Genomic DNA, 15,300 nt, shown 5'->3' with positions numbered 1-15,300 from the left:
TTATGAAATGAATAAGCTCTAGGGAACTAATGTATGGCATGGTAATTGTGGTTAATAATACTGTACTACATACTTGAAAGTGGCTTTTTTTTTCCTTTCTTCTCTTCCTAGTCTTCCTTCTCTTCCTCTTTTCTTTTTATTCTTCTTTCTTTTAACAGTGTTTTTTTTTTTAACATCTTTATCGGAGTATAATTGCTTTACAATTGTGTGTTAGTTGCTAAGAGAGTAGATCTTAAGTGTTTTCACCATAAAAAATAAATGGTAATTATGTGACATGCTAGAGGTGTTAGCTAGCACTATGGTGGTAATCATTTTGTAATAGATATGTGTATCATATATATAGCACATATATACACATATATATGTGTATAAAATCACATTGTACACCTTAAACTTACATAATGTTGTATGTCAATTATATCTCCATAAAGCTGGGAGAAAAAACTAAGAGTGGGAGATAAAAGAGGATTTGGAGCAATGTGAACTCAGGTAACGAAATGTTCCATTCTCCAGAATCTCTCGTTCCCTAGCATTCTGGGTAATTTGGGGTTTGCCATATCCTTAATATATTTGCAGTGTATTTTGACTATAGCCCAGGCTGCCTTCTGGAATGCCAGCTGTTGGGTGGGGTAAAATAACAAAATCCCATAGGATCTCAAAGACAGAAATCTGTATGAGCTCACACTCAAAAGACTAAAGGAGAAACCATTCCTGCCAACTTTGGAAAAAAGCAATCTGCTTAACAGTGTAGCAGACTGGAGCCAGAAGTGGCCAATGGGGCTGCAAATGAAGCAGTGGCTACAGAGGCAAGAGAGGAGGGAGACAGGAGAGGCTTTGAACTTGATAGCAAGTTCAAAGGCAAATGATTCAAGTCCCTAAAACTATATGGCCAGTCCTTGTGCACAGATGTTAGCAGCTGCTTCTATAAGCCCCTTTTCCTGGTTGCCTGCCTCAGGAAAACCACCTGGTGGCTGATGGGGAACAGAAAGAGTCTTATGGACTGGGTTCTCCTGTTCCCAAAGGAAGGAAGAGAAGGTAGCACTTTTGAGAGATTCTTTGCTTCTGAGAGGGGCTAGTTTAAGGCATCTATTCCTGTGGGCTATTTACACAATCGTGTGTGTGTGTGTGAGGGGGAGTGTCCCAGAGCCATCAAAGAGCGGTTATGTACTTTCCCTGCCTAGGGATTGGCTAAGTCTTCAGGGAGTCTCTAGGAGGTCATGTGCAGTGGAGCTGAAGAGTTGTTTGCTGTTGGAGTCACCCAAGCATTGCTGAGTGCTCTCTAGAACCCCAGTCCCTTCCAGCAGTAGTGACCTTGAGGACTCTGAAGTCACAGGTGAGGAAACTCCAGGCTGGCCTAGGACCTGAGGCTGCCCATGAAGGCTGCCCAGCATAGGGTGTCATCTTCAAAATGTGTGGAGGAGGGGAAACTCACTTGGGACCGCAAAGATCAGGGAAGGCTTCCCAGAATAGGCGGGGTTTGGGCTGGACCTTGAAGGGCAATCCTTCAAGCTGGAACAGCTACTGCTCGACTTTGATGATGCCAGTATGGTCCCCAGTGCCCAAAGTTCCCCTCCTGAACAGCTAGCCTCTGAGTAGTGGCCAGCAAGCGTGGCCAGCAGGCTCACTGGCTAAGGCCAGAGGGTTTCTTTGACCTGAATGGTCCAGATAATGGCCCCAGATCCTTATTTCACTGAGTTCCAGGAAGAACCCTTAGCACATCACATTCCTGAGCAGAGTTTCCGTCTGTCGAGTACAGTTGTACAGTGAGCGATGCTTTCATTTCGAGGGACTGAGGGCTCTAAGTTGGTGACTATATAAGCTTAGACCCCCTAGGGAAACAATGAAGGCTTGGGAAATAGTGAGGTCCTTGTGGAGTTTCAAGCCTATTTCCAGTGGCTAAAAGGCACTAATGAGTATAATGCAGGCAAGAGACGTTGGTTCAAACAAACAACTAATTGGAATTAAGAGAAGAAGTGTGCAGAGGCCCCTAATGAATGGATATGCTAATTGGTCTTCTTTGCTAGCCCCTTGGGCTTTGGCTGTGACATAGACTAGCCTATTAGATGCCTGCTCTGTATTAGCTGCTGAATGCTGGGGCCCTTTATTGCCATGGTAACATTGATGTCGAGAGTCTAGCTGAGCCCCGGATCTCTTAATTTACTACTCAGGCGGCCACAATTCTTTGGGTTTTATTATTCTTCATGCCCCGGGTGCCAGAGTGGCAGTGAATCATGCTTATTCATCCTCTGCACCACCCACGGTGTCTTTGAATAAGTCAGGGTGTCTCTTACTGTGTGTGATGAGCAGATTATTAAGTTCGAGCCTGTTTCTGCCTTAGCTAGACTAGTGCCTCTCAGAAACCCAATGTACCTCTCTAACCACTTGCTTACCTGACGCATCAGATGGCTTTTGGCAAGCGGAGTGATGGCACTGCAGTGGGCTGGCAGAGGCCCAGCCTCCCAGGAGTTTTGCGCTTGCTTGGTGGGCAGGGAGAAGCAGAGCAATATAGGTGGGACAGCACCCACCAGGAGAATGAACCTTGGAGACACATGCCATCCAAAGGGAGCAGTCAGAAGGGGAGAAGAGTCACTGCAGAGAAGGTCCTGGCTGGGAACTGTGGTGCTGGAAGTTTCAGTCTCTCTAGGGTCAGGGGGAAGGGTCTGGGTAGAAAAGGCGATCCCTCGTTCTTCGTGACTCCAGAGGAAGGGAGCAGCCCCCAAAAGCTAGAAGTTACTAGGAGGATGGATTTCACTTTATTTTCTCAAAGACCCTTGTTTAAAAAAAAAAAAAAAAAGCTGGTCACAGAGACCAGCTGCCTCTGAAACTTAGTAAGTAACCTGTCACATGAGCTGCCCATACTTTGGTCTCTCAGTATAGAGATGTTCTAAGATGTTCTAAGCGTGCACAGCCAGGGGGTGAAGAGTAGGATGGAGGGTTTGCTAGATGACCTCTTAGGACTCTTCCAATTTTGAAATCTTTTGTGTCTATATATGATGTTGTTTAATTTATCAGGACATATGCTAAACTTGGGTGATACTTTATATGCACATGTGCTTGCTTTAACAGCGCAAATGCTAAAATTGGGATGATACTCTATATGTGTTTGTCTGTGTCTATCTCCAGCCATAGATGAAACCTTGCAACAGGTGCAGAGGTATTTTCCTGACACCCCTGTTGCTAAGAAATGGGCAACCTGAAACTAAAGATAAATCGGTCAATAACCCCCCAAATTACAAATGACTGTTGCTAGCAGGAGAGAGTCTTGGTTTTTGTGGGGTTTTTTTGTTTTCCATTTCACTGCAGCATTTGACTGGGCATCCTCATGGGAGAACTGGCAGACTAGAGAAAACTGTGGGCTACACAAATTCAGAGCACCTTTACAAGGTTTTTCTTTCTGTTTATTGGGAATGGAGGGTGTAGGGTGAGAGGAAGAGGTTTTCTTGAGCTAACTAGAATCTAAGAGGTAGCATTTTCCCCTGTGACAGGCTGGACAGAGAGCTGTAAACATAAAGACAGTCAATCAAGTGTGCAAAGCACAGAAAGGGGCTGTTAGGCAACACCGGTCTTTTCCACCAAAGCCTGCAAGCCTGTTTATTATCAAACAGCAGCATTTCCCCACACAAAGGACAATGATATTAATCCAACCTGAACCCACTCTGGATTCAGCAAGCACCAGTCAGAAATCACAGTGGCTCTCAGCTGCCTCTTAAATCAAAATCAAATTCATAAGCAAGAGCTTAAGGTCTCTCCATCAACATCCCTGCTTGGTTACTCACTTGCTGTAAGACCACAGGAATGCCAATTGATTTCTCTATTAAACCATCTCTCCACCTTTAAAGATAATAAGTCCAGTGTCCCTGCTTCCTCACTCTCAGGAATGCTGTGGGCCTAGAACTCTTCAGAAGAAAATGGCAAGAGAATTCTGAAGTTGGGTGGAACTATTGCTCATTAGGGAGTATATAGCTTAGTGTTTAAAAGCATGGGCTTTATAAGTGGTACTGGATTTGAATCCAGTTCCCACTCTTAATAGCTGTGTAACCTTAGAGAAGTTACTTCACTTCTCTGAGCCTCAGTTTTCCCATCTGTAAAATCATCAGATTGGCATAGGATCAAATGATGTAATTTATGTACAGTGCTTGACTTAGTTCTCTCAATTATTATTATCATTATTATTATTGATAATAATACAAACCAAACAAACAAAAATACCTTGTCCGTTTCAAGGGCGCTTCCTCACAAGGCCAATGACCAGAGTAGGGGAGAAAGCTCCCTCGGGTTGTAGGCAATGCCCCCATCTGGCCTACTAATGTCTCTCATGCTAGGGATTTGGGGCCAGGCAAGAGGGAGAGGGTATTTGGAGGTGGAGTGAGAGGTGAAATGTGAAGGCAGACATGCTAAGCCTGAGGTATTTTGGAGGCAGATAAGGCCTTGGAGGACCCTCATTCACATCACACCATGTAAAACAGCAGTTCAAACTTCAGTGCACTCAAGAATCACCATAAGAGCTTGTTAAATGTGCTCATTCCCGATTACTCCGCAGATTACTTATTAATTTCAAAGGGAAAATGTACCTTTGCAATGAAGAGTTCTAGAAGACACCACCTTACATAAGTGATCAAATTTAGCATCACCAGTAACAGGGCAATTGCATGTGAACCTCCTGATGTGACACAATGGGAAGTAAACAACATTACTTCTGTAGTATTCTTGCCAAAGATGTTTAATATGAATCTAATCATAAGGAAACAATCAGACGAATCCAGACTGTAAACAAGACAAAGGACGTGGACTCTTCAAAAATATCAGTATCATTAAGAAAAAAAGCCAAAGGTACTGTTCTAGAATCTAGATTAAAAGAGACTAAAAAGAAAAGACAATCAAATGAAATCCATGATTCTTGACTGAATCCTGTATCAACACAAACAGCTAGGATGTTTTGGAGATAATTTGAGAAATTTTGATATGGACTCAATATTGAATAATATTATTCTATCAATGTTACATGTCTTGGATGTGAGATGGTGTTATTATTATGCAAGAGAATGAGAGAATGCTTTTGTTTGTAGGAAATACATGCTGAAGTATTTAGGTGCAAAGTGGCATGATACCTGCAAGTTAATTTCAAATGTTGTAGCCAAACACATACATGTTTTTATTACATGTGTGTATGTGTGTATGGAGAGAGAGCATATGTGCAAATCTAAAATGTTAATTTCCAGGTGAAGGATATGCTGTTATTTATCATAGTTTACTTTCAGATTTTTCCAAACAAAAAGTTGGGAGCAAAACATAAATTCTTTCCTACAGCTCCATCCCACATGTGCCTTCTCATAGCCTCAACACTCCCTTGCACCCCGGTTCTTAGATGCCTAATATCCCCTACTGCATAGCATCAGGAGATAGTTGGAGTTAAGGAGACATGAAATCAGGGAAAGCTCCATGAAGGCAGCTACACCTGAGCTTGGCCTCCAGGGTTGGGGCAGGATTTTGCTAAACAGAGATAGCAGGAGAAGAACTAGAAGAAAGAGGCAACAACTCAAATGAAGCTTGAAGAATATAGAACAGAGATCCTCAACTTTAGTGGACACAGAGTCATGTGGGGAGCTTGTTACCTATGCAGATTCTCTGATCCCGACTCCAGAATTCTGATTCTGTAAGCCTGAAGTTGGGCCCAGAAATCTGAAGGTTTAAAGCACGAAGATGACTCTCCTGCAGGGGTTTGAGGACCATGATTTGGGAAACACTGGCATGGGCAGCTGCCTATTCCACATACACACAGAACTGGCCCTGTCTCTCTCGTGTTCACCTATGAATCTCTCACAGGTGAATTGTCACCAAGGCTGATGTAAACCTTCAGGGGAAGTCCTCTGTACTAGACCTGTTAGTCACGGTGTCTGCCGTGTCCAATACTCTGCTCACTGCCTCCTGGTCAGGAAAGCAAATCCAGCTAGTTGTGGCATAGGGGTGACCTTGACTGTACCAGGAATGGGCCGCAAGATTTGGTGACAGATAAGGTAGCCAGGCACAAAGAGTTCTGTCCAACAGGATTGATGGTATCAAGCTAAGGCAATCAGACCAGCAACCTGTGGAACTGTTCATATAGACTACGGAGAGAATTTTCTAGTCCCTGGCAAGAGGAGAATAGAGCAGACTTACAGAGGGAAGCAGGGCCATTATACAAGAGGAAGGGAACGTGATGCTGAGGACTAGGGCTGCTTTGGAATCTAGGAGTCTTCCAGGCTATGTGTATCATCATCATAATCTTTCTTTTCTTGAGGTATCCTAAATAGACCTCTGTTATCTATGATAAAAGGATTAAATTAATGTGCCTTCTATGAGGTTCCCAGTTCTTAGAGAACTGCTAATGCCCACACTGAAAAAGAAAGTGTCTCTGGGGCATGTTGCTGCTCACCTGAGGAGCTGGCAGGACAGAAATAAGCTAGTTGTTTCCTTGTCTCTTGCCTCTTCAAACAGACATACAGCTCAAGAAAAGAAACCCCGAGCCTACTTTCTCGAGACCCTCCTTATTTCATACATGCCTGCATCCCAAATGCCTCCCTTTCCTATCCCCAGTCCTCCTTGCTTGGTTCACCATGGTGGAAACTCCAAGTTATGTAGCCCTTTTCTGAACTGTTTGCTTCCCATCAACTCTGGCTCCAACCCAAGCGGCGCCCTGCTTGGTAAATCCATGCCTAGAAGTCAAGAAGTGAAACAATCATCCTCTGTTCAGACAAGAGCAACAGCTGCTAGAGGGGGTCAGGAAGGGGAGAGCCGAAGGCTGTGGGGAGGTTAATTCTACTGCTCGAAACTGCCAGTGGGCCATTCGACCAGGAGAACTGGTTATCTGGCTGGACTCTCAGACCCAAAGGCACCAGCACATTGTAGATTTTGGATGCAGGGTGGTGAAAGAAAAATTCATGGTCCAGTCATACTTTAGGACTCCCAGTCCTCAGCTCTTCGCAGTACATCAGTCCTTACACCACCCTTCCCCCCTGCCTTTGTGGAAGGAAGCATGATGTGGCTAGGCATTGACGTTGTCCTGCCCTTTGCCTCCGGAGATTCTGTCTTATGGCAGGATGACCAGAAGCTGTCAAAAGGAAGATTCCTCACCCTACTCCTCTACCGCCTGAAAACTAGGACACTAGCCTCTGAACTCACTAAATAGACAAGGTATAGAGAGGAATTCTAGCCCCAGATCTGCTATGAACGTACAGTATAATGTTGGACTAGTTAGTCACTTAAACTCTTTGGACCTGTTTCCTCAAAGGGCTGTTGTGAGGATAGCATGCAATCACTCTGGTGCAAATGCTAGACAAATCATCAGGCCTTCTGGTAGAGCAGTCCTCTGGGGACATGATAAGGGGGAATGGCCTCACTCCTCCACAGCCTCCTGTTTCCCCTCTCCCCAACGCTATAGCGGCAGCTGTAGCTCCAGCTTTAGTGAACAGAGAGAATGATTGCCTGACATCCCAACATTGTTGAAGCTAAAAAGAGTTTGTAGATAATAAGAGCAAAAGACCTATATGAACAAAAGGGGTATTTGGGACTCCTGAGATTAGAAATATCTACTGAAACCACTTTATACAATTAATTTGGGGGTTAGAAATATGTGGAAAATGTGATCTTGGGATCCCACCATTGTATACCCCCTGAACTACTACCTAGGTGGCCCAACAAGGATATAGAAGGCCTAGTGCTTTTTGATGTAGAGCTTGGCAAATAACCCCCAAAGAGCTAAAACTAGCCGGTTATTTATGAAGTATCTAAGGTGCTCCAGTTGTTGTGTCCTCTGGGAACTTTTGTTCATCAGGATGAATATGCCTGACAAAAGCCTGACTATTACAAGAACCATAACCCTGGGCAAATAGCGCGATTAAGCAGATAGGATGATAGATTAAAGACTTCCATTAACCTAGGAGACAGAGGGAAAGACAATTATAATCAGACACTTTAAACCTCTTCTCTGCTTAATGGAACACCCAAATCATCCAACCTGAAAAGTAAAGTCAGGTCTAGTGACACATAGGTATCGGAGAAGGGCAGGGAGGAATGACATCATATGATGCAGCAACTACTCCTGTGTACGGCTCAGGAAGCAACAGCATCCTGGGAAGAGAGTGTGGGTTCTGGAGCCAAACAGATATGGGTACAGTTCCCATTTCTGACACTTCACCTGTGTAACCATCAAGACTTGTGATGGTTCTGAGATTTTATCTTACTTGCAAGCTAACAAGTTAGCCTGCCACATTTTTTTCATGGATGCTGGCAGAAGACATGAGACTCCTGGGTCAGCAATAGTAGTAGCCAGAGTATAAGCTTTTTCTTGTGTCAGTTCCCCTTGCCCCCAAGTCTCATAGGAGCTACTCAGAAAGGGCCAGGTGACACCTGCACATGCAGTGGGTTGTGTTACAGGAGAGCAACACTGAGCTTAATGAGTCTGAATCTTTCATGATGGGCAGTAAGTTTGCCTTTCCATTGCTCCACAGGGAGACACTGTGTCTTCCAAAGCTGTTCACTATACAGATATCCTTGAAAACATAGTCCAGAACCATGTCAGTCAGTGTCTCTGTCCACAAGATGTGCAAAAACATGAGAGATCCATGGGAAATTGTCTCACAATAATGATCATTAGCAAGTGATTGAACCTCTTTGAACCTCTTCTTTTTCACCTGTAAAACATGTATTATAATATGGCCTATCTCATGGAGCTGTGAAGATTAAATGAATTCATACATGTTAAAGCACTAGACACCTAGAAGATGCTCAACAAGTGTTAATTTCATTCCTCTCACCCTCATTTTTCTCACCACTGTTACTAGAAGGCCCTACTGTTCCACACTTCCTGTTTTGTTCCTGCAGTCACTTCATGGCTTCCCAACGAAGACTTCAGTTTATTTCTCACCACCTTTTCTCACTCATTTGCTAGTTTCCATCTACATCCCGTCAGGATTTAAGTCCCGCTTAACTAATTAATTAATTATTTATTTAAAAGATATTGATAGGACACTGACTATGTGTCAGGTACTGTGCTGGGTGCTGGTGATACAACAAAGAATGAAAAAGACATGGTCAACAGCCTCATGGAGCATGCCCTTTCATTGGGGAGATTGACATTAAACAGATAAGTCAGAAATTATTGGTCACCAAGAAAGCATGACATATGGAAGAGAGCATTATCCCCATTTCCCTCATTTGATCCGCACTGCCTCACTGAGAAACACTGTCCACGTAGGAGCATATCTCTTACCACTTTTCCTTGATGGAGTCAGCTTCACTCCTGGGCCCTAACTAGGTGAAAGGTCAATCTAAACTTGTGGACCAGCTAGGATGTAGAACACTGTCCAAGGAGTGGAGTCCTATTACTTTCCAAGACAGGCAGCAGCACTGGTGATAGAAAGTAGGGTCAGAGAAATAAGGCTTCTGTAATCTGCTGAGGACTTGAAAGAACAGATCCCAGCTGACATTAACAGACATTCTTTAAGAGAAAATACAGCTGCCAAAGGTGGTTTTTGTTTCTTTGTTTGTTTGTTTTGGCCGCACTGCGCGGTGTGTGGGATCTTAGTTCCCTGACCAGGGATCCAACCTGGGCCCGGGTTGAAAGCTCTGAGTCCTAACCACTGGACCACCAGGGAATTCCCCAAAGGTGTTTTTGAAAGCAAATCTGTTGGCCTTCACTTTTAAGGAACCTACACAGTGCCCTCATTTTTCACAATTAATTAGCTACACAAACCTTCCTCCCCTTCTTCAAAGGTCAGCCTCACCTCTGGCATATAAAGAAATGATCATGCACTCCAAACCAGCGAGATATTTTCTCTTCCTTCTCCTAGCTGAATATTTTTTTTCTCCAATAGGATTGTAAGAACCTTGAAGGCAAGACCTGTACCTTACACTTCCCTTGTAACCCACTTCTACTCTTTCCCTTCCCAGCAAAGGCTGCATCTGTTCAGTGACAAAAATCTGTTCTCAAAAAAAACAAAAACAAAAACAAAAACCTAACTAAAAAAAGGAATGATGATGTGGAACGGCATGGTGTTTACAAGCATATTTGTGGTCATTTTATTTATAAAAATTCCCAGACTTCTCTGGTCAGTCACTCTTATGGTATCAACAAAAACATTTTTTTCACAAGTATATTTTGTTAGCCCAAACAGATCCGTCTCCCTAGTTTCACAGATAGAAAGTCAGGTGCTAACTTGAACCAATCCCGTGCTAGTACAGTACTGCTAGGAATAGAAGCAAGGAAACATTATCCCTAACTCTCTTTAATCATTAGCTCAGTCTCTTTCTTAGTCTAATCCCCTTGATCATGAGTCAGGGACCTTTCCAAGCGGTATGCCAAGACTTATGTCACTGTTCCTCCCCAGGGCAGGGGGCAAGGCGTGATTAACTTCAGGGGAGGGCACGAGAGAGAAGATTGTTACCTCACAGCTATTGTAATTTGGAGGTCAAGGGGAGAAGCCAACTCTTTGGAGAGAATGAGATTGGAGGGAACTTTGAAATGCTTGTAAGGAGACCCTCACAAGACGGGAAGAAGCTATGACAACTGCAAAAATTAGCCCAGGCACTAAATCTGGCTGTTCACTTATCATGATTGAACCTAGGAGACTTTGGAAAGTCAATAATTCCTTACTTGGTTCTAGAGAGGAAGACGGTGTAATGGGGAAAGCATAGAATTTTGACTTTGATAGCCCACTATACTTAATTAAGTCTAAAGTTAATATATTGACATACCTCTTAAAAAATGTGAGCAACTTAGAGCACTATAACTGTAATCACTTCTCTCCAGACATTTCCTCCTTTAAAAAAAACTGTGGAATATAATATACATACAGATTTTAAAATAGACTTTGTTTTTTTTTTATTTTATTTATTTATTTTTTGGCTGCGTTGGGTCTTCGTTTCTGTGCGAGGGCTTCCTCTAGTTGCGGCAAGTGGGGGCCACTCTTCATCGCAGTGCGTGGGCCTCTCACTACCGCGGCCTCTCTTGTTGCGGAGCACAGGCTCCAGACGCGCAGGCTCAGTAGTTGTGGCTCACGGGCCTAGTCGCTCCGCGGCACGTGGGATCTTCCCAGACCAGGGCTCGAACCCGTGTCCCCTGCATTAGCAGGCAGATTCTCAACCACTGTGCCACCAGGGAAGCCCCTAGACTTTGTTTTTTAGAGCAGTTTTAGGTTGATAGCAAAATTGAACAAAGTACAGAGAGTTCCCATATACCCCCTACCCTCCCCCACACACAACCTCCCCCACTATCAGCATCCGCCACCAGAGGGGTACATTTGTTACAATCGATGAACCTACACTGACACATCAGAATCACCCAAAGTCCTTAGTTTACAATGTTGTACATACTATGCATTTTGACAAGTGTATAATGGCATGTATCCACCATTACAGTATCATACAGAATGGTTTTACTGCCTTAAAAATCCTCTGTCTTCCATCTATTCATCCCTCCCTCTCCACTAACCCTTAGCAACCACTGACCTTTTCACTGTCTCCTTAGTTTTACCTTTTCCAGAATGCTGTATAATTGGAATCATGCAGTAGGTAGCCTTTTCAGATTGGCTTCGCTCACTAAAGTATATACGTTTAAGTTCCTCCATGTCTTTTCATGGCTTGATAGCTCATTTCTTTTTAGTACTGATTACATACAAATGTGATGCATAAAATATTATCGTGTAGCCTAATGAAAAAATTTTAAAAGCTAATGCCATAGGGAAACCACTACCCAGGTCAAGAAATAGAAGATTGACAGCACTCAAGAAGTAACCATCCTCCCGTGTGGACTTCTAAAAGACAACTAGTCTGGACTCTTCAAAATATAAATAAGATGAAAAGAAAAAGTGGAAGGTTTGTTTTAAGTTAAAGAAATCTAGAGAGACAAAGCAACAAAATGCAATATGTGAACCTTGTTTGGTTATTGGTTCCCCACCACACACCACCCAAAAGAAGGCCCATAAAAGACATTCTTGGAGAAATTTGAATATGGACTGTTTATTAGATGATGTATAAAATTATGTTAATTTACTCAAGAATGATAATAGTATTATGGTTATATAGGAAAATGTCCTTATTTGGGGGAGATGCATGCTGAAGTATTTAGGGATGTTTCCTGATGTCTGCAACTTATTTTGATATGGCTCAGCAAAAAATATATATGGATATATATGGAAGTTCCACTTCTGGCAGGACAATGTGAGGAACTCTGTGGACCAGCTCTCCAGTGAAACTGGTGAAAATTATGAAAAAATACGTACAACCATTAAAAAATCTCTGGAAATTATCCTAAGGACATACAGAAAATGAAGAAACATCTACTCAAGAAAAAGTCTACTAAAATTTGATTAGAACATGGGGAGTATGTGGTATTGGAACCAAGACCCATTCCCTTCCTCCCCCTTTTCTAGCTCTGCAAGAAGGAAACTCCTCTCCGGATTGGTGCAAGCAAGAGCACAGGGCTCCACCTTTCCCTAGCTCCCAGTTGGAAGGCTATCTTCTTAGAAGGCGCAGGATGTGAGCTTTTCTCATCTTGCCCTTAGCTACCTGTCACTGAGGCTAAGATCCAGTGACTATGGCCAAGAGGTGCAGGCTTCCTTCTTTTACCCAGCCACCACTTGTGGGATGGAGGCTCTACCCTGGGCACGGCACCGCTGACAATACTGGGGCCCCATTACGCTTGTTCTGGCTTGTAAGGTGGTGGTTCTGTGCTGGGAGAAGCAAGCCTAGAAAACTTGAGGCTACTGCCCTCCATTCCACCGAATACTAACCTCCTAGAAGCCGAAGAGAGGAAGGAGCAGAAAAATTATTTGAAGAAATAATGGCTAAAAACTTCACAGATTTTTTGAAAAACATTTGTCTACACATCCAGGAAGCTCCATAAACTGTAAGTAAATACAAAACAAGACAAAAACAGGAAATGCAAGGAAATACGAAACAAGGAATTCATAAAGAACTCTTACAACTTGATAATACCAAGAGAAATAACCCAATTAAAAATTGGGCAAAGGATTTGAATAAACATTTCTGCAAAGAAGAAATGCAAATAGCCCATAAGCACATTAAAAGGATGCTTGACATCATGATTGATCAGAGAAATGCAAATTAAAAGCACAACGAGATGCCATTCACACCCACTAAGATGGCTATAATAAAAGGTCAGATAATAACAAGTGTTGTCAAAGACTTGATAAAATTATAACCCTCATATACTGCTGGTGGGAATGTAAAATGATGCAGCCACTTCAGAAAACAGTCTGGCAGTTATTCTAATGGTTAAACATAGAGTTACCACATGACCCAGCAATTCAACTCCTAGGTACATACCCAAGAGAAATGAACACACATGTCCACACAAAAACTTATACACAACTGTTTATAATATAGCAGCATTATTCATAATAGGTAAAAGGTAGAAACGACCCAAATGCCCATCAGCTGGTGAATGGATAAAAAAGATGTGACATATCTATACAATGGAATATTATTTGGTCATAAATAAGAGAGAAGTGCTATTATAGACTGAATTATGCCCCACCCCACCCCCGCAAAATTATATGTTGAAGCCCTAACCCCCAATGTGACTGAATTTGGACGTAGAACCTTTAAGGAGATAATTAAGGTTAAATGAGGTGCTAAGGGTGGGGCCTTAATCCCATAGGAATGGCATCCTTGTAAGAAGAGGAAGAGATACCAGAGATCTCTCTCTTTGCAGGCACACAGAAGAAAGGCCATGTGAGGACACAGTGAGAATGTGGCCATCTGTAACCCAAGGAGAGGTCTCACCAGAAACCAACCCTGGTGGCACCTTGATCTTGGACTTCCAGTCTCCAGAACTATGAGAAAATAAGTTTGTTGTTTAAACCTCCCAGGTTGTAGTATTCTGTTATAGCAGACCAAGCAGACTACTACAATTACTGACACATGCTACAACATGTATGAACCTTTAAGATACTAAATGAAAGAAGCCAATCACAAGAAACCACATATGATTCCATTTATATGAAATGTCCATAATAGGCAAATCTATAGAGACAGAAAGTATATTAGTGCTTGTTGGGAGGATGGGAGGATAGGGAATTGATAGCTAAAAGTATGAAGTTTACATCTGAGGTGATGAAAATGTTCTAAAATTGAATATGCTGATGGTTGCATATATTCATGATTATACTAGAAACCATTGAGTTGTACATTTAAAATGGGTGAATTGTATGAGATATGAATTACATTTCAATACAGCTGCTAAAAAATATATGTAAGAAAAAAATATATATATGTAAGTATACATGGAGAAATATAAAGCAAAATGCCAAAATGTTAGCAACTGTTATATCTAACTGGAGGGTACATGAATGTTACTTGTATTATTCTTTCAACTTTTTCTGTATCTGTGAAATTTTCCATAATAAAAAATTGGAAAAAAAATAGAAGTCCTCCAGTGTGTCCCTTCCTGATCACTCCCATTTTTCCTCTTCCAAGAAATAACCAATATCCTGACTTTTGTTAATCATGTCCTTGGTATTCTTTATAGTTCTACCACCTCTATGTATGAGTTCCTAAACAATGTAGATTAGTTTTTCCTGTTTTTCTGCTTTATATACATGGAGTCATACAGTAAGTAATATTTGTTCTTGGCTTGTTTCCATCAATGTCATGTTTGTAAGGTACATTCATGTTGTTGCATGTAGCTGTAGCTCATTAATTCTCACTGCTGAATAGTTTTCCATTGTTTGGAAATATCACAGTGTTTTACCCTTTCAACTGCTGGTCAAAATTCAACTGCTTGAATTTTGGCTTATTCAAGTGTAAGGGCTATTAAGACAGTGCTGCTAAGAACATTCTTGCACATGTCTTTTGATGAACATATACACAAATTTCTGTTGGGTGTATACATAGGAGTGGAATTGCTGGGTCACAGAAAATGCATTAGTTTCAAATCTGCTAGATAATGCCAAACTTTTTCAAAATGGTTAAATCAAATTACATTGCCACTAGCAGTGTGTCAGAGTTTCTGTTGTTCCATATCCTTGCCAACAGTTGGTATTGTAAGGATTAAAAAAAAAAACAAAAAAACCAGCCACCATTCTGGTAGATGTGTGGTGGTATCTCATAATGGTTTTAATTTGCATTTCTCTGATAAAGTTAAGGACATTTTCATATGTTTATTGGCCATTTGGATTTCTACTTTTGTGAAGTAAGTGTTTATGACTTTTTGCCCATTTAAAAAATTTTCTTATCATTTTCCAGCAGTTCTGTATATGTCCCAAGTCCTAGAACTTTATTTGCTACATATATGTTACAAAT

Source organism: Balaenoptera ricei, chromosome X (assembly GCF_028023285.1).
Source record: "Balaenoptera ricei isolate mBalRic1 chromosome X, mBalRic1.hap2, whole genome shotgun sequence".
Classification (NCBI taxonomy): domain Eukaryota; kingdom Metazoa; phylum Chordata; class Mammalia; order Artiodactyla; family Balaenopteridae; genus Balaenoptera; species Balaenoptera ricei.
Note: the sequence above shows the minus strand (reverse complement) of the source record.